The sequence below is a fragment of the Ahaetulla prasina genome, chromosome 6 (assembly GCF_028640845.1).
Source record: "Ahaetulla prasina isolate Xishuangbanna chromosome 6, ASM2864084v1, whole genome shotgun sequence".
Lineage (NCBI taxonomy): Eukaryota > Metazoa > Chordata > Lepidosauria > Squamata > Colubridae > Ahaetulla > Ahaetulla prasina.
This window is the reverse complement of record NC_080544.1, coordinates 99206669-99231787: the sequence shown is the minus strand read 5'-3', so window position 1 is coordinate 99231787 and position 25119 is coordinate 99206669. Positions and strand designations below refer to the sequence as shown.

At 42.5% G+C, this 25119-nt stretch overlaps 1 protein-coding gene across 9 annotated transcripts in view; it reads left to right on the top strand.

Moving 5' to 3' along the window:
* The window catches only part of TBL1XR1 (TBL1X/Y related 1), a 296615-nt gene that overhangs the window by 34971 nt on the left and 236525 nt on the right, over positions 1-25119 (top strand). The window contains exon 2 of one of the 9 annotated variants that reach the window (XM_058189225.1): positions 6093-6153. The exons of the other annotated variants lie outside the window; for them this stretch is intronic. The gene's annotated coding sequence lies outside the window, so the exon portion shown is untranslated. The remainder of the gene's footprint in view (positions 1-6092; positions 6154-25119) is intronic. 9 annotated transcript variants of the gene reach the window in all.

The window sequence follows — 25119 nt, the reverse complement described above, 5'->3', positions numbered from 1 at the left end:
TTTCTCAGTCATCGATCATTTATTTATTTATTTATTTAATCAAATTTTTATACCGCCCTATCTCCCGAAGGACTCAGGGTGGTTTACAGCCCGATAAAAATACAAATATAATACAAGATAAAACATTAAATTAAAAAAACTTATTTAAATAGGCCAAAATTTAAAATTACAATTAAAATGATAAAAACCCCATTAAAATTAAATTTAAAATTAAAATTCTAGTCCAGTCCTGCACAGATAAATAGATGTGTTTTAAGCTTGCGCCTCGCAGGCGCAAGAGTTCATGTGCAGAGTAACGCATAGAAAAAATGAGAATCGGCGAAAGATGATAAAATCCCAGGTTGGCAGAACATTAAAATGATGGATCCTCCAATGGATGTCCAGTTGTCAAATGAGACAAATAGGGGCTGGAACATGATGACACAGATGGTATAACAAAAGGAAATAGACAGATAGCATCCATGGTAAATAATCCATAAATAAGGTCCTTGTAAAAGATCTTAAAAGTCAAGGAAATACTGCCAATCTGTCCATAATCCAGTCCAAAAAGCCATTGGGTATAAGGTGGATGGCGTTACCATCCCCGCCATTGATGCCCGTCATTAATTACCGGATGGGTCCCCTGGTAGATCTCAAACCAGTTCTCATAGCCTCGTCTGCAGTGGTCACCAAGAACCACTCACGGCCTAAGAATCTCAAAAGGCCGTATAAGTACAGATGATATTGCATTGGTTCGAAAGAAACAAGCCAAAATAGGCTGGGACTCCTCCGGACTCCTCCGAAGCCTGCCATATCGCCCCCTCCGCCAGCTGCTCCGAGAGCAAGCTGCTCCAGGCCGAAGGCCTGTCCACAGCCAGCTACTGACTCCGAACGGCCATACCCTGTCCAAGGCCTGATCAATCCCCAGGACCAGGCCATTTCTGGCCTGGCCAGACATCTCCCCAAAGGGGCCCACAAACTGTAGGGTACCACAGATCCCAATGTGGCAGGGGGCAAAAACGGAACATCAAGTTGAAAAATCCAGGCCGAGAAGGTGACTGCAGGCCGGGAACAATCCTTCACCCCTTCAACGATCAAAAGTCGGGGGGGGGGGCAGACGACTGATGGAAAGCGCCGTTGGACAGGAAGGATAAGCCGCGGCTACGCCTCACCTCCCGCCGCGGCTTCACCTCGCCTCACGCCGATGGAATACAGGACACAGGACGCAGGATGCAGATGGGACACCTGACAGCCCACCGGGGCCTCGCCGTGCGCGGTAAAGCGCCGATGGACAAGGCGGGCCGAAGCCGGGGCATCGCCGTGCGTGGTAAAACGCCGATGGACAAGGCGGGCCGAAGCCGGGGCCTCGCCCTGCGCGGTAAAGCGCCGATGGACAAGGCAAGCCGAAGCTGAAGCCAGAGCCGAAGCCGAAGATAGACAGCGAGCCTCACCATACGCCCAGAAAATGGCCACCATTCGCCGTTCGCCGCTTTTCCCTCGGCCCCCGTTCTCAGCAGCCGCGAACTCGAGAAGGTCAGAAAACCTCTCCTGCGGCCGCCGAGAAGATGATCCAATGGGCCGGGGGGTAAAAGCAGCTTGGTAAGTCACCCAGAGGTTGCCATCCTGAGAAAAACATCCAACGCCGGCTCCGATTCCCCTAGCGAAACGCCATACTCGTGCATGCGCAGAGCCTTTTTAATTCTCATTTCAAATGAGAACATTTGAAATGAGAACAAATTTTAGCAGCACCAAAGATGCATCATAGTTCTGAAAACATTTGCATATATGCCCATATGGGTCTAAATCTCACAGTAGGTCAAATAATGCTATGTAATGCAGCGTTTAGGGTTGTTGTGGCCCGCCAGCAATCAGCAGAGCTGGCAGCAGATTTGGACAGTGAGGAGGTTGGGGAGGAACATGGGCCAGTCCTGGAGTCTGGGGAAGGCTTGGACGATGGCTCTGAGTCGGAGGCAGAGAGGGGGCCAAGGCCATCTGATGGTTCTTTGCTGCCCTCCTGAGTCTGACATCAGCAAGGCAGAAGAGCAGTGTGAGCCTATTCCCAGTGTGCGCGTGCGCAGAGCTGCCAGGAGACAGGAACAATTTATTTTATTTTTATTTATTTATTTATTGCATTTGTATACCGCCCTTCTCCCGAAGGACTCAGGGCGGTTTACAGCCAATTAAGGAAACGGTTGACTTGTGAGTAAGGCTTGGAGATGATTGGCCCCTCCCATAAGGTATAAAAGAGAAGCGAAAAGGGTTTGCAATGTTGGCAACTTTAAGATGCAAGAATTTCAACTCCCAGAATTCCCCAGCCAACATAGTTGGAGAAACCCTGGTTTATATATTTTGAAAAAGAGAGAGAGTGATTGAGATTAGGAGCTGTTGGAGAGGGCTAGTCCCTTGCAGGTTGTAAAGTTTTTTTTTTTAATGAATTGGAGACTTGAAACACCCCATCCCCCTTTTTAAAATTCTCCATTACCTTTCCATGCTGTTGCTTTTTGACTGACTAATGGGGAAAGGGACAATGGTGTCATTGTATGTACCAAGATGTCATTGCACATATGTGAACTGTGTTCTTTTATCTTCATCTTACCCTGCTCATTGGTAAAGTCCTAAGCTTTGTCAATGTCCTTCTGTCCCTGCAGTATCTTGTGGGATAACAAGCATCTTTGGAAGGAGGTTGGCAGGGATTCTGTTTTCCATAAATGACAACTTTTGATGTATCGAGTCTGATTGCACATTGGCAGGTCTACTTGTTGTAAGGAGATTTGATTAGGTTACTCATTGACAGGGTTTAATAGAGTGATTTGAATGGAGCCAGCCCATTTTTGCCTATTAGGGCTTTGGAAATCACCAAAAGAAGTGGTTTGGAATACAGGGCAATGTTTATAAGGCACCTTTTTTTGCCTTGTAGGCTGGGCATGGGTAACATTGGGAATGACATGGCTTTCAGAAGCACCTTTCACTTAGACTTATATACCACTTCATAGTGCTTTACAGCCCTCTCTAAGTGGTTTACAGAGTCAGCATATTGTCCCCAACAATTTAGGTCCTCATTTTACCGACCTCGGAAGGATGGAAGGCTGAGTCAAACTTGAGCTAGTGAGAATCGAACTCCTGGCAGTGAGCTGAATTAGCCTGTAATACTACATTCTAACCACTGAGCCACCGTGGTTCCTAACCGCAGCCTCCCCCAATCTGGTGCTTTCCAAGTGTGAGGAGAGATATATTACGTTTCATCTGGGTTTGACTAGATTTAAAGGACAAGGAAAGTTGACATTCCCTAAGATTCTTGTCCATATTTATAATTGTTACTATCTATTTCTCCCCGGAGGGAGGGAAAAGTACTAGAGCTCACTGTAACAGCATTACCAAAAAGGCATTAAGAGCTGATTAGGCATTAACCTAAACTTGCGTAGCTTCTTCTCCGGTAGTATTATACTGCAAACTAGGGCATAGAAAACTTTTGCTGGACCAATTCTTGAATACAGCTCATCTGTCTGGAACCGACATTGCATATCGGACATTAATACAATTGAACGAGTCCAGAGATATTTCACAAGAAAGAGTGCTCCACTCCGCTCCTTGGAATAGAATATCTTATGCCTCCAGGCTTGAAATTTTGGGCTTAGACAACTAAGAACTTTGGTGCCTTTGGCCCGACCTAAACATAGTACATAGTGTAATGGGGTGAGCTCCCGTTACTTGTCCCAGCTTCTGCCAACCTAGCAGTTTCGAAAGCACCTAAAAATGCAAGTAGAAAAAATAGGGACCACCTTGGTGGGAAGGTAACATTGTTCCGTCCACCTTTGGCGTTTAGTCATGCTGGCCACATGACCACAGAGACATCTTCGGACAGCGCTGGCTCTTCGGCTTTGAAACGGAGATGAGCACCGCCCCCTAGAGTCAGCAATGACTAGCACGTATGTGTGAGGGGAACCTTTACCTTTACCTTTAAACATAGTACATAAAATTATATGCTACAATGTCCTACCTTCAATATTTATAATTGTCCTACCTTCAACCTCAGCTTCAATCACAACTGTACTTGAGCACACAATAGAGACAAACTTAAGGTAAACCGCTCCAAACTTGATTGCAAAAAATACGACTTCAGCAACAGAGTGGTGCCTGGAATGCACTACCTGACACTGTGGTTTCTTCCCCAAACCCCCAAAACTTTAACCTTAGACTGTCTACTGTCAACCTCACCTCATTCCTAAGAGGTCTTTAAGGGGCGTGGATAAGGGCACCTGTGTGCCTGTCCTAATGTTCCCTTTTATTCGTATTAATTTCATGTATTCATAATCATATTTATACTTATATCTATTATCTAATACATGCGTGACAAAAATAAATAAAATAAAAATAAATAAATCAACTTAAATTTAGGGGTGTTTTCATGGCCATGTGTCATTGCTACTAAAACTGCCCAGCATACTCAACTTCAGCTTACTGACATTTGAACTGCCAAATTGCAGGCAGCAGAAGTAGCCTTTAATACTGCACTCTTAACCAACCTAGAAAAGGATGTGATTGCTTGAACAGTTTGAAAAAACCTGCTTTATATATATTCCTGCACTTTCCTTTGGAATGATTTGTGTAACTCAGTTATTTAACTACATAGATTAAATAATAATTATAATTATTATGATGTCAATTTCTGAAAAAAATCCCTCTATAATTCCATTACTGTTTAAATACGTAATGATGCATAAATTCCTTTTTTTTTTCAGTGTTAAATCGGCATCCAATTTCATCAGTTGCAGTATTCTGGTTTTTTAAGTGCATGTGATTAGATAGACATTTTATATTTAGTTGAAAATTGGGAAATTCCGAACATTGCTATCTTTACTCTGTTGCAATATGTTTTCTTTTTATTATCTAAAGTTTCCATTTAATTTTCTGTTTAGTATTTTGTTCATTGAAAAGATTTGGGTGTAATTGTTACAGAAAACATATTGGACATGAAAATAAATGGTTTGGCGAATGAATTAGAACAATTTTGCAACCTGCGCTTACATATCTGTTGCTGATGATACGTAGCACAACAATGGATGGAACAAAACAGGAATGTTATGCAGTAGGGAAATGGGTATATAGCACACAATCAGCATGTGTATTTTGCTAGATGTATTTTGGATCTCTTTACAGTTAAGCATCATACTGTGCCATCATGATTGAACTCGATCTTGTCCCAAACAGAGTGTTGTAGAGCTCATAAACGTTGCTAGCATTGTTGAAAGTCTTGTGTTGCTTACTGAGCTGTGTGTGGAACTGAATTACCCAGGAGAGGAATAGATTGGCAATTTCTCACAATTCCTTTTTGTTAATAAAATAAACAAGCATGCCTTTGGGTCTCAAGCCCCTGCCAGTGTTCATTACAGTCAATGGGGTGGTGTAATTGGAGCTGGGCTCTGCCAGAAACCTTGTTGGGATCTTAGTTGGTTGAGGGGGTTCTTCTCCAAAAATCAAACACAATGCATAGATGCATCATGACTTTGACTTCTGGGCCAGCTGGAAATATGTGTAACAGCTCCATCTGCCTTATGAACAGCCCTAGGGAGGTATGAATTGCATTGGATTATGCTTTTCTTTCCTAACTGTCCTTATAGACAAATGGTGGTTGTATTTCTGTCGAAACTGGATCTGTTCTTCCCATCCCACATAATAGCTATAGCACTTAGAATTATATCCCGCTTCCCAGTGCTTTACAGCCCTCTTTAACAGAGGGCTGTTTACAGAGTCAGCATATTAGTCCCAACAATCTGTGTCCTCATTTTACTGACTTCAGAAGGATGGAAAGCTGAGTCAACCTTGAGCCGGTGAGAATGCTAAATGAACTATGCATGGAAAATTTTTCGATAGGAAAATGAGTGGTAGAGAAGGAGGGAAGTACATCACTCTTTTTAAACCTTTTTTAGTGGAGCTTTCTTACTTCTAGTTGTGGAACAAAAGTGCTGTTGTGGGTTGAGTTTATTATTTTCCAGTGTTCTGGTTTTGTGTTGTGTCATGAAGCAATAGCTTCACCTTTGGAGATCTTGTGTTTGCTGATGGCTGCAATTGCTCTTGTCTGATTCAAGTTTATAACCATCCTCTTCTTGAATCAGATGGAGACAGACCATTTTGTAGAAGAGATGACTTTGTCCAGACTGCTTCCTGAAATAACAGGCAAGTATGATATATTCAAGGTGTTGCCAGATTAAAATGATGTTGATTGCCTCTGTACTCTGCTAAATCGGTCTGTGCTGGGAAACGTTACATGTTATCAACTTACGACTGGTCACTTAGTCACCATTTGAAGTTACAACAGATCTTCCCAGGATTACTTATGACCCGGATTCAAAATTATCTCTCAAATACACACACATGCACTCACATGATTGTGACACACATAATATCACACACACACACACACACACACACACACACACACACACACACACACACACACACACACACACACACACACAGATACTAGGCAGTTGGCCATATTTATAGGCATTTGCAATGTCTTGCAGTCAAGTGACTCGTTTATGGTCATAAGTCGAACACTACCTCTACTGCTGGTTTCAGCAGTAATGTTGGCTGCTAAATTTTGGGAACAGTTAAAGAAATGCACAAATAAGGCTTCAGGAGCCAAAGCTAGCCCACCTTGTCCTAAAAAACCTTTACACATTGTAGCACATCAGAGTAAATTCACAGTATGACTTGCAACAGACTTGGGCATTTTATGGTCCGTGCGGCACAATCTGGTGGTGGTGATGAGGGGGTGGAACATCATTGGCAGGGTGGCATTGGTGGTGTCAGCAGGGGCTGGACAGCAGGGAACAGGACATTGGCAGGCGGGCCGTAAGCATCCCTCCACAACATGGAGCCCATTGGGAAAATTAATTGCCTACTCCTGACTTAGAATAGCAATAGCACTTAAGACTTATATACAGCTTCACAGTGCTTTACAGCTCTCTCTTAAGCGGTTTAAAATCAGCATATTGCCCCCAAAAATCTGAGTCCTCATTTTATGGACCTCGGAAGGATGGAAGGCTTAGTTGGTGAGAATCGAACTGCCAAATTGCTGGCAGTCGGCAGTCAGGAGAATTACCCTGCAGTACTGCCATTTAACCATTCTGCCACCACGACTCTCGAATAAAAATGTAATTGTATTTCTCAACATTGCAGATTCTTCTTGTAGCCTTATTTAGTTTGAATAAATAAATGGAAGAGGAAATAATAAAACTCGATCTTTAATGGCATGCTCAGTGATAGGTCTGTGTGAGAGAAAAAGAAAGAAGTGAGTGAGTGGGCGTATCAGCTGTTGCCCAGACCTTATGCTGGGGGCCTGCAATAGCACTAGCTACATAAACTGACCCTCTCATGGATGGTCATGTTCTGTAATAAGAACTTCATAGTAGCAAAGCATAGCTATTGAGTACAGCCCATATTCTGTTGCAAATGTGGTGTGATGTAGCATTTCAGAAATCGGAAATACCTTTTCTTTCCTTTAAAACTTACACCACTTATATTTGTTTTGCTTTTGATGGTAAATAATTGCAGACAGCATTCTCAAAGGGGTTTTCTTTTTATAAGTTTATATATAGGAGTTCATTTTTTCACCTGCCATATAGTTTCCCCAGAAGGTTTTGAATTGAGGAAGAATCTTACACAAATGAAGGGTGATTTCCACAGCATAATTTGCATAGAGAGTTCCCATTTTGCATTGATTAGTTTTCCGATCAATGAAGTACTTCTTTCACACTCTTTGTAGAGATAATTACTTGAAACTCTTAAATTAAACTTTGAAGTGCTACACTTGCATACTGTTCTATTTGTAGTTAGCATTCTTTCATTATTATTAATGAATTTATGGAATGGAAATTTTTCATCAGAAAAATTAAATGCTACAAATTTTTCACTGTTCTGTACAGAATACTCCATTTTCTCATTCTATCTGCATGATTTTCTTCAGCAGAATCATTATGTAATAAAGAACCTCCTTGGTCTAAATCACAGGTTTCAAACTTGCCGCATTACCTTGCCTTCACGTGATGTTTTGCGACGTTTTCCCTTTTCACGGAGCTGGGGTGGGTATGGCCTGCATGTGATGCATCCAGCCCACCAGCCATCAGTTTGACAGCGCTGCTGTAAGTAATTGTTTCTTCGCCTTACTTATTTTAAGATATATGGACTTAAATTCCCAGAATTCCCTAATCAGCATGCTGGCTGGGGAATTCTGGGAGTTGAAATCCACACATCTTAAAATGGTCAAGAAATGCTGGGCTAGATCATAGATCTAAAATTTGGAATCTGGGTCTCCTCTGGTCCTTTAAATCATTTTCTGCATCCTGCGATAATACCGGGTGGGTTTTGAAGTTGCACAAAATGATTTGGACTGCTACCTATCTTGTTTAGCAGTGTGTGTGTGTGTGTGTGTGTGTGTGTGTGTGTGTAGCTATGCTCTGGAGCCACAAGAAGTTCTTCAGAGAGAGGAATTGTCCAGTGGTAACAAACTCTCAACTTGTTTGGGCTTGATTGTCTGGAAATAACCTCATGAAGTCTGGTTAGTTGGACTACACAAGTGGTGTTTTGAAGCCTCTAACACTAAGCAGTACCATGTTCTGGGAATTCCTGACAGGTCTTGTCCTCCGTGGCAGCCACTGTTTCAGAGGTGGTGATGAACTTTCCAGGCAGAAGAAACAGGAGGGTGAATTTTATCTTGAGAACATGGGGTTTGGGCCTCCTGTTGGAGGGAATGAGGAGACATGGAAGGGGAGAATCTTGTAGATGAGGAGGCTGAGCCCGAGGGAGATGTCAAACACATTATCATTCATGAGTCTCTTTCTGCGCACAGGAGATCGAAGTCTAGCCCACCTTGGCTCTTACCGCTAATTTGCTTGGACCATTAATAGTTCAGATTCTTGTAGAGAGCTTAAGTTTGCAATAAATCTTTACACCCATTTGAACTGCCTGGATCTCCTGATTTCCCTGACGCTTGGCAGATTTGGCTCCTCTGCTTTCGTAGAGGCAAGAAAAATTCTTTGTTATTAAATTCTTTGTTAGGCAAAGGAAGAAGGAGAGAAGGACTTGGCCAGGCAAGGAAAGAGAAGAGAAGAAGTAAACAAAAAGACACTAAGGAAATGAACTTTTCTTTCTCCCCTGAAAGAAAAGAGAAAGAAAGAGAGGGAAAAAAAATCCCCGATTTTTACTGTTAGTGGAGTGTTTTTCCTAGATTTAAAGCATCCCAGCAATGATCTTGAAGAATATACTGTATTTTTCGGACTGTAAGATGCACCGGTGTATAAGATGCACCAAGATTTCGAAGAGCTAAGCAAGAAAAATGTTTCTTCCCTCCCCAGCCACCTGGAGCACTCTGCAAGCCTCCCAAACCGTCTCCGTGCCCCAGTTTTGCAAAGATGGGTCTGTTTTTCACCCGTTGTTGCAAAAAAAAAATGTTTTTAGCCTCCTCAGCCCACAGGAATACTCTGCAGGCCTCCCAAAGCCTCTGCGTGCCCTGTTTTTGCAAAAACTGGGACCGTATTTCATAAAAACAGGACACGTGGGGCAGGGCTTCGGGAGGCCAAAAATGGCTGCATTCGGTTTATAAGACACAGCAACATTTCCACCCTCTTTTAGGGAAAAAAGGGTGTCTTATACTCCTAAAAGTACAATAATATGGTACGGTAATTACAGTACAGGGACGCGGTGGCTCGGGCTAGGACGTTGAGCTTGTTGATCAAAAGGTCGGCAGCTCAGCGGTTCGAATCCCTAGTGCTGCCGTGTAACAGGGTGAGCTCCCATTACTTGTCCTAGCTTCTGCCAACCTAACAGTTTCGAAAGAACGTAAAAATGCAAGTAGAAAAAATAGGGATCACCTTTGGTGGGAAGGTAACAGCGTTCCATGCGCTTTTGGCGTTGAGTCATGCCAGCCACATGACCATGGAGACGTCTTCGGACAGCGCTGGGTCTTCAGCTTTGAAATGGAGATGAGCACCGTCCCCTAGAGTCGCCAATGACTAGCACGTATGTGCGAGGGGAACCTTTACCTTTTTAATTACGGTACGGTAATAACAGTAACTTAGTACTAAAACTAATAATAGGTGATGTGATGATGAAAAATGCTGCCAACTGAATAAGGGGTCCTAACCCCCGAGCTGCAGCCCACTACCGGGGCCCTGTTTGGAACAAGGCCGAGCAAGCAACAGACAAGCGCATGTGCGTGAGAGGCAGACACTCTAGCACAGAGCTCTATTTTCACAAGTGAAACCTCATTTGTGTGAGCTGCGGGCATATGAATCCGCTGCTCACATGGAACCCTCCCCTCTTCCCCGTCCACTGTCTCGCCATGCCGGAAAGGGTGGGACCACTGAACTAAATGATCCAAGTAAAATGCTTTTTTTCTAATTTTGTGTTGAACTTTTAAAAAAATCTATGTTTATCTGTATACCTTACTTTTTAATTTTAATTTTGTTATTAATTTTAGTAATGATGCACAAAAAGTCTCCAATACAGCATGTGTTGGGTCAATAAACCAATCTTCATGTAGCATTGGTAGGTTTATTAGATAGTGGAATGCAATTAGATAGTGGAATGCAACTATTAGGGCGTGGCTCAGTTCTTGAGTATGTGCAAAAGCTGCAAACTAGTCTGCTGAATTGAAACTGAAAGTCATCTCTGCTGTTCTTTCCTCTTCCTGTGTTTTTTGCCTGTAACTCTCTTACCACTGTGGCAGAATCTGCTGTTGGTATTGTATATGTTACGTTGTATATAAAGAGAAGTTTACTGAATCCTGCTGAATCTGTTACCTATGTGTGCTTTCTGGATTTGAGTTTTGCAACAAACTCTTGTCAAGTTTGCTGTCAGTTGAATGTTGAATAGCTTTGCAACATCTGTGAGAAGTAGTCCTTTTTTTAGAAGGATACTTGATTTCAGGGTCACCTATTTATCTATTTAATTTATTTATCAGCTTCCCCACACAGCTGATACCTTCAAGTTAGATTACAATGAACTGTTTGTAGAATAGATTGAAGCTAGTCCAGAAATTATATCTGGTTAAGAATGCAATTTCAAAGGTGGTGAACAATTACTCTGGAATCATCCTATTCCTACGTAATTCCCATACCGAAAATATTTCACTATAAGCCTAGTCCATATTGTTTACAATAGAGTAGAATGGCTGACTTTGGCTTCACATCGAGCTACTTATAAAATCACCTACTCCCATGTGGTCCTCCGTACATTGTTAAATCATCAAGGGGATACCTATTGTGGATTTTGCTGTAGATGGATTTCGCATCCATAGTTACTTCTGCTTTCTTAATAGCAGGGATCATGTTGTGAAAGAAATTGCTAATGGAGTTGAACCCCAAAGCATTCTTCTTGCAGAGGTAACTCAATGCTGAGATTTAACCTCAGCCTTTCAGTTCTTTCATTTGACGTTTAAGTTTTAACATTTTAATTATTTTAAATTGTATTTTAATAATGTTTTAAGGTTTGTTTTAATTATGTTCTTCTCTTTTAATTGCGTTTCAGTAATCCACGGTGAGCTGTTAGGAGTGGGCGGTATACAAAACTCTAAATGCTGTAGCTTTTTGTAAAGTATTTGACTGGAAGGCAACTTAATCAAGCCTAAATGCCACCTCTGTGGCACCTTTTTATTTCACTACACAGTTTAGCCATTTGTTTAGCAAATGAAGACAGGATCCTACAGTCGTTTTAAATTAGGATCGGATTATTTTGATAAAAATCAGCCCATCTCAATGGGAGGTTTTGCTTGTTGTTTGTGAAAATTATCTGATCTTTAATTAATGTGCTTTAGCAAAAGAAAGGAGGAGTCTTGTAACAAGAGCTTGCTTTGAAAAGATGCACTAAGTTCCTGCACAAATTTATTTTCAAAGAACGAATGTACATCTAACCTTTAGGAATGGGATGCAGTTAGGGAAATCATGGTTCCAATGTTACTTTCAGACCAGCATCCCTGCAGGGATGTAAAACTGGTGGCCTGTAGGCTGGATGCGTCGTGTGCAGGGCGCACCCACCCCACCTCTGTGAAGGGAAAAACGTGATGCGAGCTTGACCCCCATGCTGTAATGTCATGCACTAGGCCATGGATGTTAAACTCATCCCTGTAAGTATTTAAATCTGGCCCATGGGCCGGCCTGGAAATAGCAAAGGACCGACCGGCCTGTGGTGTGGCCCCTCCACGCCCTATTTTCGGCCTAGACAGCCTCCTGCACCACTCTGCTGGCCAAAATGGGGCATGGCATGGCCACCTACAGTTCCGCATTTTGGCTGGCAGAGTGCTGCAGGAGGCTGTCTAGACTGAAAACGGGACGTGGCATGGCCGTGCATGATCCCCGTCCCGTTTTCGCTGGCAAAGTGCTGCAGGATGCCATACAAGCAAAAATGGGGTATGTGGGTACGGTCCTCTGCTATTTCCAGGTCTCCCCCACCGGCCGGCCTGTGGAGGAGAACTACGGTGATGATCTGGCCCTTGAAGAAATCCAGTTTGACACCCATGCACAAGGCTGAATTGCGTTTGCAGCATCACCTTGGGATTGTTTTATACAACTGCAAATATCACAGCTAGCCTTCAGCTGCTTCCGCCTCTTCTGTTGAAAGGTTGATCCCAGATAAATCCTTCTCGGATCTGATATCCTAAGAATTGGGAATTTGTTATTTATTAAATATGTATTTGTATGTTATCACAGCTTGCAGACCAAGATTAGAGATAACTGTGTAAAATGTGTCTTGCACTACACTTACTGTTTCAAGCCCAGGGACAGCTGGGATCAAGAAATGCTCTGAAATCGTGCTTCCTGGACAAATGCAACCTTAGCCCCAAATAGCCATATCATAAAATGGTTTCCTAATAGATGCATGGTTATGTTCTGTGTCATAAATGGAATTTGAGGCGATAAGGGAATAGCACACCAGTTGTGATTTTATTCACGGCTTCAGAAATTTTTTCCCCCCCATGACTGGGAAAGGATAAGTGTGTTTCTCTTATGTCATTTAAAGTGGTCCAAAGTGTTGGATTAGCAACAAATATGACTAATTGGAATATAGTTCAAGTCTTCAAAGATAAAGGAACAAACCTTTATTTAAGCTGTTACGGTTCATAGTGCTTTTAAAAAGATACTCATATTCTATGAAGAGTATTGTATAATAGAGATGAAAGTCCATTTCAGAGCCTCCAGAAATGTGACAATTAATTTTGAATTAATGTAGTTATAGTTTTTATATGTCTTCATTATTCTCTGCTAAACCAAAAGGCATATTTTTGGAAGAGTGGAAGACTAAAAACATCCCAATGATTATCAGGCTTCTTAGCTAGTACTGGTGTTAATTATTTCGTCTCCCCAGGTCAGGTATTTGTTTAGAAACATTTAACAGCTGGCTTAATTACGAAGTGTACTTATTGTGGTGAAACAAAAAGAAAACCAAATTCTGGAAATTGGTAAGCGTGATAACTCTACAGGTAGTCCTTAACTTACAAACTATTCAATCACTATTCAAAGTCACAATGGCACTGAAAAAAAGTGACCTATGCTACGACCTACAACTGTTGCAACATCCCCATAGTTATGTGATCGAAATTTGGATGCATGGCGACTGGTTCATATTTATGATGGTTGCAGTATCCCGGGGTCAAGTGATCCTCTTTTGTGACCTTCTGACAAGCCAGATTTTGTGGGGAAGCCAGATTTGCTTAACAGCTATGTTACTGACTTAACAACTGCAGTGATTCGCTTAACAGCTGTGGCAAGAAAGGTCGTAAAATGGGGCATAATTCAACTGCTCAAAAGCTGCACACAACAGTGTCTTAAAACCCTTTTAAATGCTTCTGGGTGTTTGGAAAACAGTTCTTGACTTGCCACCCCCAAAGCAAGGGTAGCATTCAAACTCACAATATGTTGATAGTCATGTCCTGAGCCCTTACTCCAAAGATGGATTGCGCTTGATTATGATGACCTATTAAAAGTCTTTGTGCTTGATTGTAATGATCCATTAAAAATGTTTGGTAAGGTCCTAAAGGACTTGGAGATTTTACCAAATTTGGCTGTGAAGGAATGGGAAAAGAGCTCAATAATGAGCTCTTTTTATTGTCAAATAAATATACATTTACATTTCTCTCCTCTCCTCTCCTCTCCTCTCCTCTCCTCTCCTCTCCTCTCCTCTCCTCTCCTCCCCTCCCCTCCCCTCCCCTCCCCTCCCCTCCCCTCCCCTCCCTATGGGGCTTTCAGACTACTGTTACAATTTTGAATATTGTCGCCCCACTGTATCATTTATATTGCCTTTAATTTTCTTAAATATTTAAGGGCGAAACAGGATTTTACACTGGGATAACATTTCCCATGACATCCTCATGTGGTTGGTACCATCTGTTTTCTCACTCTCGACACTTTTCTCTCAGGGATAAAGCACACACTGAGATTCCACAGCCGTGATGATGCATTTTATAGCTGTGAGGCCTCTGCCAACAAACCACATTAAGTTTGAAGGCTTAGCTGAACGCGTGCGTAGGTTTGCTTTGAAAGATTGCCTTGTGCAGCAGTAAGGATGTAGTGCCAACCTTACAGGAGGTCCTGTGATGCACCCTACTAGTGTTCTTGAATTAATAATCATGGATGCCAGTCAGCATCTGCTACTTAACGTTATTCCCATTTCTGGAATTAGCCCCAGTTCAGTCCCTGTAATTACCAAACTTGGTAGGAAAAATCTGCTGTAATTCTGGGAAAGCACTTCCACTATTGCAGTGGGTGATAATGACTTGCACAACAACATTTTATGTGTCTCTCCATTTTTGAGTGAAGAAAAATAAACTACAGCTTGATTTTGTGACTTACATTGTTTGTGCTGGAAGTCCGCTTTCAGTATTTTCACTTTTCAGCATAGTATAACTTGGAAGCCCGAGGTTATGAAATGGCCCTAACTTTGCTAAATATAGGGTTAAAATACATGACCTCATGAGGGAGGTTATCAAAATCCTTTGATTGACCGTGATAATTTTTATTTTATTTACTTTTTGCACTGTTGCTAAGGTCACCTGAAAAAAATTATATTTTCTGGCTTTGCCAAAGCTAATAACCATAAGTGGATATTGGGGCTGTTTACTACTTTGTGTAAGGTCTGGGAACCAGGAAACGGTTGCAGGATATTTTAAGTCAAGTTCTCAATTCCAGTCATTATATCGTAGAAGTTAATAAGTACAGTTTTTCTGTAGGAAGCAGAATTGATTGAGCTAGGGGGTCCTTGGTCTCAGCTTGTCAATCCAGGTCCGTGGCTCCACAAAAGACCAGCAGCCAGAGGTGGAAGCAGAGTTTTTAATCAGTAACCACAGCCAGAACGCAGAACAAGTCAAATTACAGGGTCAAAGTTAGCGCTGAGAGCAGCCGCCTCTCAGCGTTATTTATATCCACCTTCTGTGTTTAGCCACCCCCCCCTCATCAGCTGTTCTTTGGATTTTGAATCTCCCGCCTTTCGTAGAGAGTCTGTCTTCCCTGTCGCGTTATATGATGTCATCGGAGCCACACGCTGTTCCCTCTTCCCTGTCGCTTGCAGATGCCGCCTGCCGCCGATACTGCCTCCCACCGCCATCACAGGGGTCAATACAGATAGTTCTGGCTCTGGCGGCTTCATCTCCCCCTGCCCCCCCCCCCAAGTCGAGTCCTGGCCGGGGCTTGACACTCGGTGTTATCTGAGTTTGATGTTTTTTTGCAGACATTTCATTATCAAACTAGATAGCGTCATCAGTGCACCTAGAATTGGTTGAAGGGATCACCACACAGGGAGCATTGCAGGTTCTTGTTCTGCAAAGATTAATGAAACGAATTGCCTTCTGTCTGTCTTGGCATCCTTGAAATTCAAATTCTCGTATCCAGAGTTAGGCATCGTTTTGGTCTTTTGGGGTTACATTTACCAAACTAGTAACATAAAATGGAAGGGAATTGTATCATGCCAAGGTTTTCCCTTTTGCATTTCTTTAAAGGGGATAGTGTTTTCTGTTAAATGGGGAAAGCATGGGGTGAGTGGTCAGTGACATAAATGCATTTTGGCCTAAGTTGTGTGGGAGTGTGATACGGATATGTTCTCTCTGATTGAATTCACTGCTGCTTGATAAATAGAGACTGCTGTATCATTAATGCCTATAAATAGAAATAATCCAGAGGCATCAGTGGCATAGAATGAAATACTTTAGAAATGTAGAGAATAGAATAGGAAAGGTTGACAAAGGCTAAAGCTGTACAGTCTTTTGGTGTTCACTTCCAAAACGCTTTGGAGTATGTAGGAACATAAGCATAATAACTACCAACAACTTTTTAAAGGCAATCTGGTTTTCGGGTAACAGGATTCTGCAACATATCCTTGCCAAAAATGTTATTTGTGTTCTGCAGAATTTTTGTCAATCATCTCAAATCTAGGAGGTCGCCTTTATTTATTTTTTTTAAAAAAAACATGGGATGGGATTTTTGTTGCCTTACTTTGAAAAAAGCTAACCAAGGTTATACCTAGTTAAAACTCAGATGGGAGAAGGCCAGGAAATCCTTAGGGTATAGACCTGATTTGGGAATGAAAAAAGCTTCCTGAAGAAGACAATGGTAAAACACTTCAATGCTTTCGTAAGGAAACAGCACAGCCGTTGAGTTGAACTCCAGAATAGAATGGCTTGAATTTAGGGCTTAAGTCTGTACTTTTCATGTTTAAAGGTAAAGGTTCCCCTCGCATATATGTACTAGTTGTTCCTGACTTTAGGGGGCGGTGCTCATCTCAGTTTCAAAACCGAAGAACCAGCGCTGTCTGAAGACGTCTCCATGGTCATGTGGCCAACATGACTAAACACCAAAGGTGCACGGAGCGCTGTTACCTTCCCACCAAAGCTGGTCCCTATTTTTCTACTTGCATTTTTTTATGTGCTTTCAAACTGCTAGGTTGGCAGAAGCTGGGAAAGTAACAGGAGCTCACCACATTATGCGGCAGTAGGGATTCAAAATGCTGAACTGCCGACCTTTCGATCGACAAGCTCAGCGTCTTAGCCCACTGAGCCACCACATCCCTTTCGTGTTTATTTGCTCTGAAATTGTTCAAACTGCCACCAGTTTCCTGCAGTTGCAGCCTGAGGAAGCTCTCAGAATCAGAAAAAAGAGACTTGGACTGCATGTGCCCTTAGGAAGCAGAACCAGAGTTTAACCTTTCATATTAAAATTCAGCTAAATTCTATTTTTGGAAGGAAATAAGAAATTTTAAGTAATTCTGATACTTCCCTCCCCATCCCTTGTATACAGGTAAGGGTTTCCCTTCACCAGTTATGTCCGATTCTAGGGGGCGGTACTCATATCCATTTTTTAGCTAAGAGAACCAGCGTAATCTGAAGACATTCCCATGGTCATGTAGCCAGCAGGATTATACACTGAGATAGCAGTAGCACTTAACACTTACATATCGCTTCACAGAGCTTTGCAACCCTCTCTCAGCGGTTTACAGAGTCAGCATATTTCCTCCCAACAATCTGGGTCTCATTTGACCGACCTTGGAAGGATGGAATGCTGAGTCAACTTTGAGCTGGTGAGACTCAGAACTGCCAGCAGTCAGCAGAGGTAGCCTGCAGTACTGCATTCTAACCACTGCGCCACCATGGCTCAAGAGGTGCATAGAACTCTGTTACTTTCCCACCAAAGTGGTACCTATCTATCTCCTCGCATTTGCATGCTTTCAAACAGCTTGGTGGGCAGGAGCTTGGGGCAAGTAACGCAGCGCTCAGCTCTCGAACCCGAAGTGTCAGCTTTCCAGCTCTTCTTGCATAGGAAGATACTTTCAAGTACATTTTGCTATGGCGTTCAATGTTTACCCGTTCATGGTATACGAGCAGAAAAATACCTCTTAAGTTACACTGCACAGGAATTCCAGTGAGGGAATTACTATTACTGATACGACTCAACTAGAATGTGATTTCTAAATATTGTTGTGAGAGAAAATAAATTCTTCAGCTACAGTTCAAAAAGCCATGACTAACCCAAAGCAGCTTGAGCTAATAGTTCACCTTCATTGGTCTTCATCCTTGTTGTTTCTTCCGACCTCAGTTCAGAGGGATTGTGCTAAAGCATAGGCAAGGGGAGAGAACCTCCTCTTCTTCTGCAAAACTGAAAGCATGAAAGCCAGATTAGGCATATGCGTTGCTAGCATAATAGGAAATACGGGTAGTCCTCAACTTACAGCAGTTCATTTAGTGACCATTCGAACTTACAACGGCACTAAAAAAAGTAATTTATGATCGTTTTTCACGCTTGCAAGCATTGCAGCATCCCCCATTGTCACATGATCAAAATTTGGAAGCTTGGCAACTGAATCATATTTATGACAGTCGGTTATGAGGTCATGTGATCACCTTTTGCAACCTTCTGACCAGCAAAATCAATGGAGAAGCCATATTCACTTAACAACTGTAATATGAACCACTTCAGTGATTCACTTACCAACTTTGGCAAGAAAACTCCTAAAATGGGACAAAATTCACTTAACCCTTTTGCTTGGCAACAGAGTTTTTGGTCTGAATTGTGTTTGTAAATTGAGGACTATCCTTTACTAATCCAGAAACACTTTGTGAGCTGTATCCAGATCTCTTCCCATGGCAATTTTTTATTCTGCAAAAAACTATTTAGGAAACCTTTAGAGTGGAGTTCCTCAACGTTTCTGGCTATGCGGACCAATGGGGGCGGAGGGGATGGTGCTGTGTGAGTGGCCGTCAAGCATGCGCATGTGCGTGCAGGTATGTGTGAGTGGCGTGCACACTCACCTGCCGCTTAGCAAATGGAGCGCCTGCGCCCCCTGCACTCACCAGCTGCTTGTGCAAGTAAGGATGCACATGCGCTTTCTTGGCCGTTTCCGTGGCCCAGTTGCAAACCCCTCATGGTTCACTAGTGGACCGCAGCCCATAGGTTGGGGACCGCTGATGTCGTGTCCCACTCCTCCGCTGATGGCCGGGTCGGGGAAGTCCGTATCAAGCGTGCCTCTGCAGCTCTGCCAAAGTCCTATCAGAGTTCTCAAGGCAGGCAGGAGACCAGGAAGTGACTTCAGCAATCCAAGTTAGACTTTGCCTGACTCAGAGAATGCCAGAAAGCAGATCCTTTATATAGGCCATGGGGTGTGGCTCCATGACTCAGCACTTATCCAGGCCTGACCCTCCCTTCCTTTTGCTGACATCGCCTCTCAACTCTCCGGAAGCGAGGATCTCTCCAGCCTCCAGCTGTTGGCAATCCTAGCTCATGACTGGCCTCACATTCTTCAGGCTCACATGCTGTGGGGGAGGGGTTTAGTTGCCTGGGCATGGTGCCAGGACTGGGGGCTGAAGGCATGCCAGGACATTCTTCCGAACTATCAGCGTCCGGCAGGAGATAAGAGGGGCCCGGCTGCGGCAGGGGGAGCGGGCGAGACACAACAGCTGCTTTTCGGACACGGTTAATAGAGTGGGCTTGGGCTCTATTGACAAGTATAGAAATTGGTAAGTGTAGACAGTTCTTAGCATTTTTGCAACATTTTAGGCTTTAGATTACAGATTTGAGTCCATGCAGTTGAAATTGTGTGGCTGTGAATGCATGTGTATATGAATCTCTATTTTCATCAGCTTACTTGGTTTCATTTCAGGAAATGAGAACATATTTAACAAAGCACTCAGTCCAGTCTGCTCACTCTCTAAAAGTCCATTCACACAAAATTGGAATATAATAATTACAGTTACGAATTTTGTATCTGCTTCTAACTTTTGGCTCCATTCTCTTTAATTGTGGTTTGTTTGAATAACACCAGGTGTTTGATATACTTGGAATCCGGGAGCAGAAATTGATAATCTGCAAAACCCATCCAACTCATCCTACATTTTTCTTATTCAGTCGTAACAGGTGGCTTGCTATCTTTTTAACACAGATTTAAACATTAGTTATCTAGGCTCCTGGAGGTGGTTTTTTCCTTCTGTTTTTCTCCAAAAGGCAACTGGACTTTATTTATTCAACCTTTTGGAAAAAAAGAAAAAAGCACTTTAGCAACAACCATCACCTGGATGACTGAGTATCTCCATAGACACAGAGCCCAAAATTCTGTCCCACACAAGAATCGAAACCAAAGCTTCCTTGACAGATGGCTGTCCAACATCTGTTTGAAGACATTAGCCCATCCCCCTCTAGTTTCAATACAGCCTTGGGTCTTTTTTGCCCTTTAGTGAAGGCTCCCCAATAAAAATACACCTGAAAGTAAGAAAAGACAGATAAAATGAAACTCAAAAAGAGAAGGGGAGGTTAGGCATGGGGGAGGAGAGATACTAAAATTGTAGGAAGTGTGAGACCATATTAATCAAAATAACACTGTTACAGTGGTTTGAAATTTAGCACGTAAACTTCCTTTTCTAACAATATTATTTCCAGTTCTGTTTCTTGACAGCTGTGGCTCAGTGAAGTGTTAAAAAAAGGATAGTGGGACATTTTTTCTTGTGAACAGTAATTTGCAAATAGTTTCCCTCAACCTGAGCACACTCTTCTGAGTCTGTGTATCAATTCCAAATTCAGCAATGAATGTGTTGGCTTGGAAATACTTGTTGTTGGTCGTTAGTGGAGGAGTGGGACACGACAATACTGAGAGTTTACGTTCACATGTCTAAAGAACAATCCAGATGGAGAAAGTTAGCTTAGAACCCGAGTAGTGAGTTGTATTTTACTAATTCATTTCCTCAAATACGTTTGCCTGCTTCTCTCCATTTTAGCTGTTGGAAATACTCTTAATCCTTTATATAAAGCATTGTCAGTCTGGGCCTCTGTGGCTCAGACTGGTAAGACAGTCTGTTATTAACAGCAGCTGCCTGCAATTACTGCAGGTTCAAGCCCCACCAGGCCCAAGGTTGACTCAGCCTTCCATCCTTTATAAGGTAGGTAAAATGAGGACCCACATTGCTGGGGGCAATAAGTTGACTTTGTATATAATATACAAATGGATGAAGACTATTGCTTGACATAGTGTAAGCCGCCCTGAGTCTTCGGAGAAGGGCGGGATATAAATTAAAAAAAAATTAATAATAACAGTATACAGGATGCATATTTTGATACATTTATTCTTTAGGAAGATAAGAATACGGAAAGTTTGATATAATTCAGCCATCTTTTTTTAGCAGAAATGCATGTAAGTGCATACACATGCATGCATGTGTAGAGTTTAAAGAGAAGCAAGAACTAATTGAAATGGGTGAGTTGCTGAAGTATAATCAAGTTAAGTAAGACATTTGTATGCATTTGCCTGTCTCGACTACACAGATCATTAATGAATGTGTTGCAGATTGCTGCTTCCATTACAGATATGTAGGAACCCTGATGTTTTTACCACTCTCTAGTGATTTGAGGCACAGTAGAGCTTAAATCTGAACCCATTATGTAGTTTAGGTAGGAAGTAGCCTGGATAAACTGTCCAGATTACTCATCTCCCATTCCTCTCCCCAAGATTTTAGAATTTTTTTTAAAGAAATGACTTATGCAATTTCCAGTATTTGGTGATCTGTAAAATATCCCGTTTGGGGTAATAATTGGGAGTTCAGGAAGTTTTCAGAAATATTTTCCTAGCTCTCTATGCTGCCAAAGATCTTATATTTGCTTAATATAATAATATATATGCAGCAGGGGTGAAATCCAGCAGGTTCTGACAGGTTCTGGAAAACCGATAGCGGAAATTTAGAGCAGTTTGGAGAACTGACAGCGGAAATTTTGAGTAGTTCAGAGAACCGGCAGATACCGCCTCTGACTGGCCCCAGAGTGGGGTGGGAATGGAGATTTTGCAGTATCCTTCCCCTGGAGTGGAGTGGGAATGGAGATTTTGCAGTATCCTTCCCCTGGAGTGGAGTGGGAATTTTTTGTTTTTGTTTGTTTGTTTACATTTATACCCCGCCCTTCTCCGAAGACTCAGGGCGGCTTACAGTGTATAAGGCAATAGTCTCATTCTATTTGTATATTTTGCAGTATCCTTCCCCTGCCATGCCCACCAAGCCACGCCCACCAAGCCACGCCCACCAAGCCACGCCCACCAAGCCACGCCCACAGAATCGGTAGTAAAAAAAAATTGGATTTCACCACTGATACGCAGGTACAGAGAAACAAGGGCTGTTGTGTTCAGGGAAGCTTCCAACTTTAAATCTACAGGTAATCCTCGCCTTATGACTGTAAGGGAGCCCAAAATATCTGTTGCTAAGTGGGACGATTGTTAAATGAGTTTTGCCCCATTTTATTACCTTTCTTGTCGTATTTGTTAAGTGAGCCACTAGATTTTATATTAGTAACAGTTATTAAGTGAATCTGGCCTTAGCTTGTCAGAAGGTAACAAAAGGTGATCACATGCCCTTGAGACACTGTTAGTATTATAAATACATGCCAGTTGCTAAGCATCTGACTTTTGATGATGTGACCATGGGGGTACTACAACAGTCATAAATGTGAAATACAGTCATAAATCACTTTTTTCCATGCCTTTGTAACTTTGAGTGGTCACTATATGAAAGATTGAAAGTCAAGGATTATCTGTATTGCATGTTTAGAATCCTTAATATTCTTACTTTTTCTTTTCTTTGTTGGATATTGTCTATGAATTTACAATTGGGTTTCTAACTGTTAAATGGGGTAGTCTTGGAAGAGGGCCAGGAGTGTTAAGGTATCTTGGGTGAAAATTGTTTGAAAACACAGTTCTGATATGGGAATATCTGAACCATCTGGTTGAATTCACTGCTGCTTGATAGATCTAGACTGCTGTAGCATAATACCCTTCAATGAATATAATATAAGGGCCGGAATAGCTCAGGCTGTTAAGAGCCTGTTATTAGAACACAGTAGCCTGCAATTAGCCGGTTCCGGTGAGCACGAGAGCAGCTGATAAAGAGGGAAGCTCCTCTGAGACCTATTGTCAAATGACATCTTTTGCTTAAATATCCCTCGCTACCAGGATAAACAGGTATCCCCAATTAAACGAGGTCCTGAGGATCCCTACGATATATTTCAAGAGTGATAATTTTAGCTTACCGCTCCTCCAAAACCACCGGCATCTACCACTCAACTGCCGTTACCACTTCCATCTTGTAACGGCTGCTCTCAGAAATCTAACCTAAATCTGAGTGATCAAATAACCGCTTAAATAATTGACCGAGTGGATTCAGGAGACCTGATCTGTGCGGCTGCCACTGCCGCCGCCCCCCTCACCGCTACCAGGACTCAGACGACCTTAGTGGATTCAGTAGATCCTGATTTGAGCGTCTGCCGCCCCATCCCTCACTGCTGCCGGGATACGGACGACCGTTGGTCAACCGCCGGCCCCGCTGTTTCACCTCTGGTGGCCCGGTGAACTCAGAAGATCCGGATTTGAGGGGCTGCTGCAGCCGCCCCTCCGCTGCCGGTGGGCACGACCGCCAAACAGCTGATTCAAACAACCGCCGCCCACCGCTGACCCACGCCGCATCCGCATTCTGACAGCCGCCGGACCACCGCCTGGCCCGCTGATTCTTCTCTGGTGGCCCGGTGAACTCAGAAGATCTGGATTTGAGGGGCTGCTGCTGCAGCCGCCTCCGCTGCCGGTGGGCACGACCGCCAAACAGCTGATTCAAACAGCCGCTGCCGCCGCCGCCGCTGCCCCACGCCGCACCCGCATCCTGACAGCGGTCAGACCACCCCCTGGCCCCGCTGATTCTTCTCTGGTGGCCCAGTGGACTCAGGAGGTCCTGATTAGAGAGGCTGCTGCTGCCGCCCCTCAGCTGCCGGTGTACACACGACCGCAAACAGCTATTCAAGCAGCGATTCTAACAGCCGCCGCCACCGCCCACTCTACTTCCTCCTCCATACCCAAAGGTCTTTTTAAATCTCCCACCAATCTCCACCATAAACATAGTGGATCACAGCATCCACAATTGCTATCCCTGCTTACTCCATTTTCACATCACTTCCTTCTCTGCACCTCCAGTATCCCTACTCCAAATTTATTCCAGTGTAAGTGAAAGAGTGAAATAGTAATTGAGAAAGATTGTTTTAGAAAAGATACTTCCTCAATTATCGAATAATTATAAAATTATTCAATAATTAAAATAATTATAAAAATTATTCAATAATTAAAATAGAAATAATAAGAAAGATACTTCTTCATTACTTATCACATAATTTATTTAAAATAATAATATTAAATATATCTATCTATCTATCACTATGCCAGCCAAAAAATCCAACTCTGATAAAAACTTAGAAGCAAGAATAATAGCTACAATTGAACTAAACTTGGAAAAAAGAATACTTGCTATTGAACAAAACCTAGAAAAAAGAATACTAGCCATTGAACAAAACTTAGAAAAAAATCCTATCAGTTATAGAACAAAGCTTCACCAATCTGATAAAACAAATTACAACACAAAAAAATGATTTCTCGACTGATCTAAATCTCTTCCCAACTCATCTACCTTTACATAATACTGATCCTTCAACCCTACCTAAACAACAATTTACTACTGACCAACTAATTAGAGATGCCTTAGAGAGGCCAAAAATAATAATGCAATATTATTTGGTCTAGATAACACAAATGAATCCGATATCACCAAAATTCAAAACTTAATTGGAAATTATAATTCATCATCCATCTCCCCAAATGAAATTATTTCAGTCTCCAGAGATGGTCCTGAATATAAAAACAGTGACGGATCAATAGCACCAAGATTCTGCAGAGTCATCTGCATAAACGAGAACAGCAAACGTAAGTTCATATATACCATCAACTCTATTGCTAAATCTAATCCTGCCTACAGTAAACTTAGATCACGCCCTGATCTATCTTTCCTGCAGCGGATACGTTCGTGAACTCCGCACTGAGCTTAAACGAAGACAAGATAATGGTGAATCAAACCTATATATTGATTACCGTGCCAATTGCATTAAAATTAAATCCTTCAATCAAAATTCACCACCAAACCCCCATCACCCATAACATCCAACCAGCCATCCCAACAACCAATCAAGTACCCATCAGCCAACCATCCATCGAAACTGTCATCCAATCAGCCATCGAACAAACCATTCAACCAGCCATCCGTACAGCTATCCAACAAACTATTCAACCAGCCATCCGTTCATCCATCCAACCAACCTT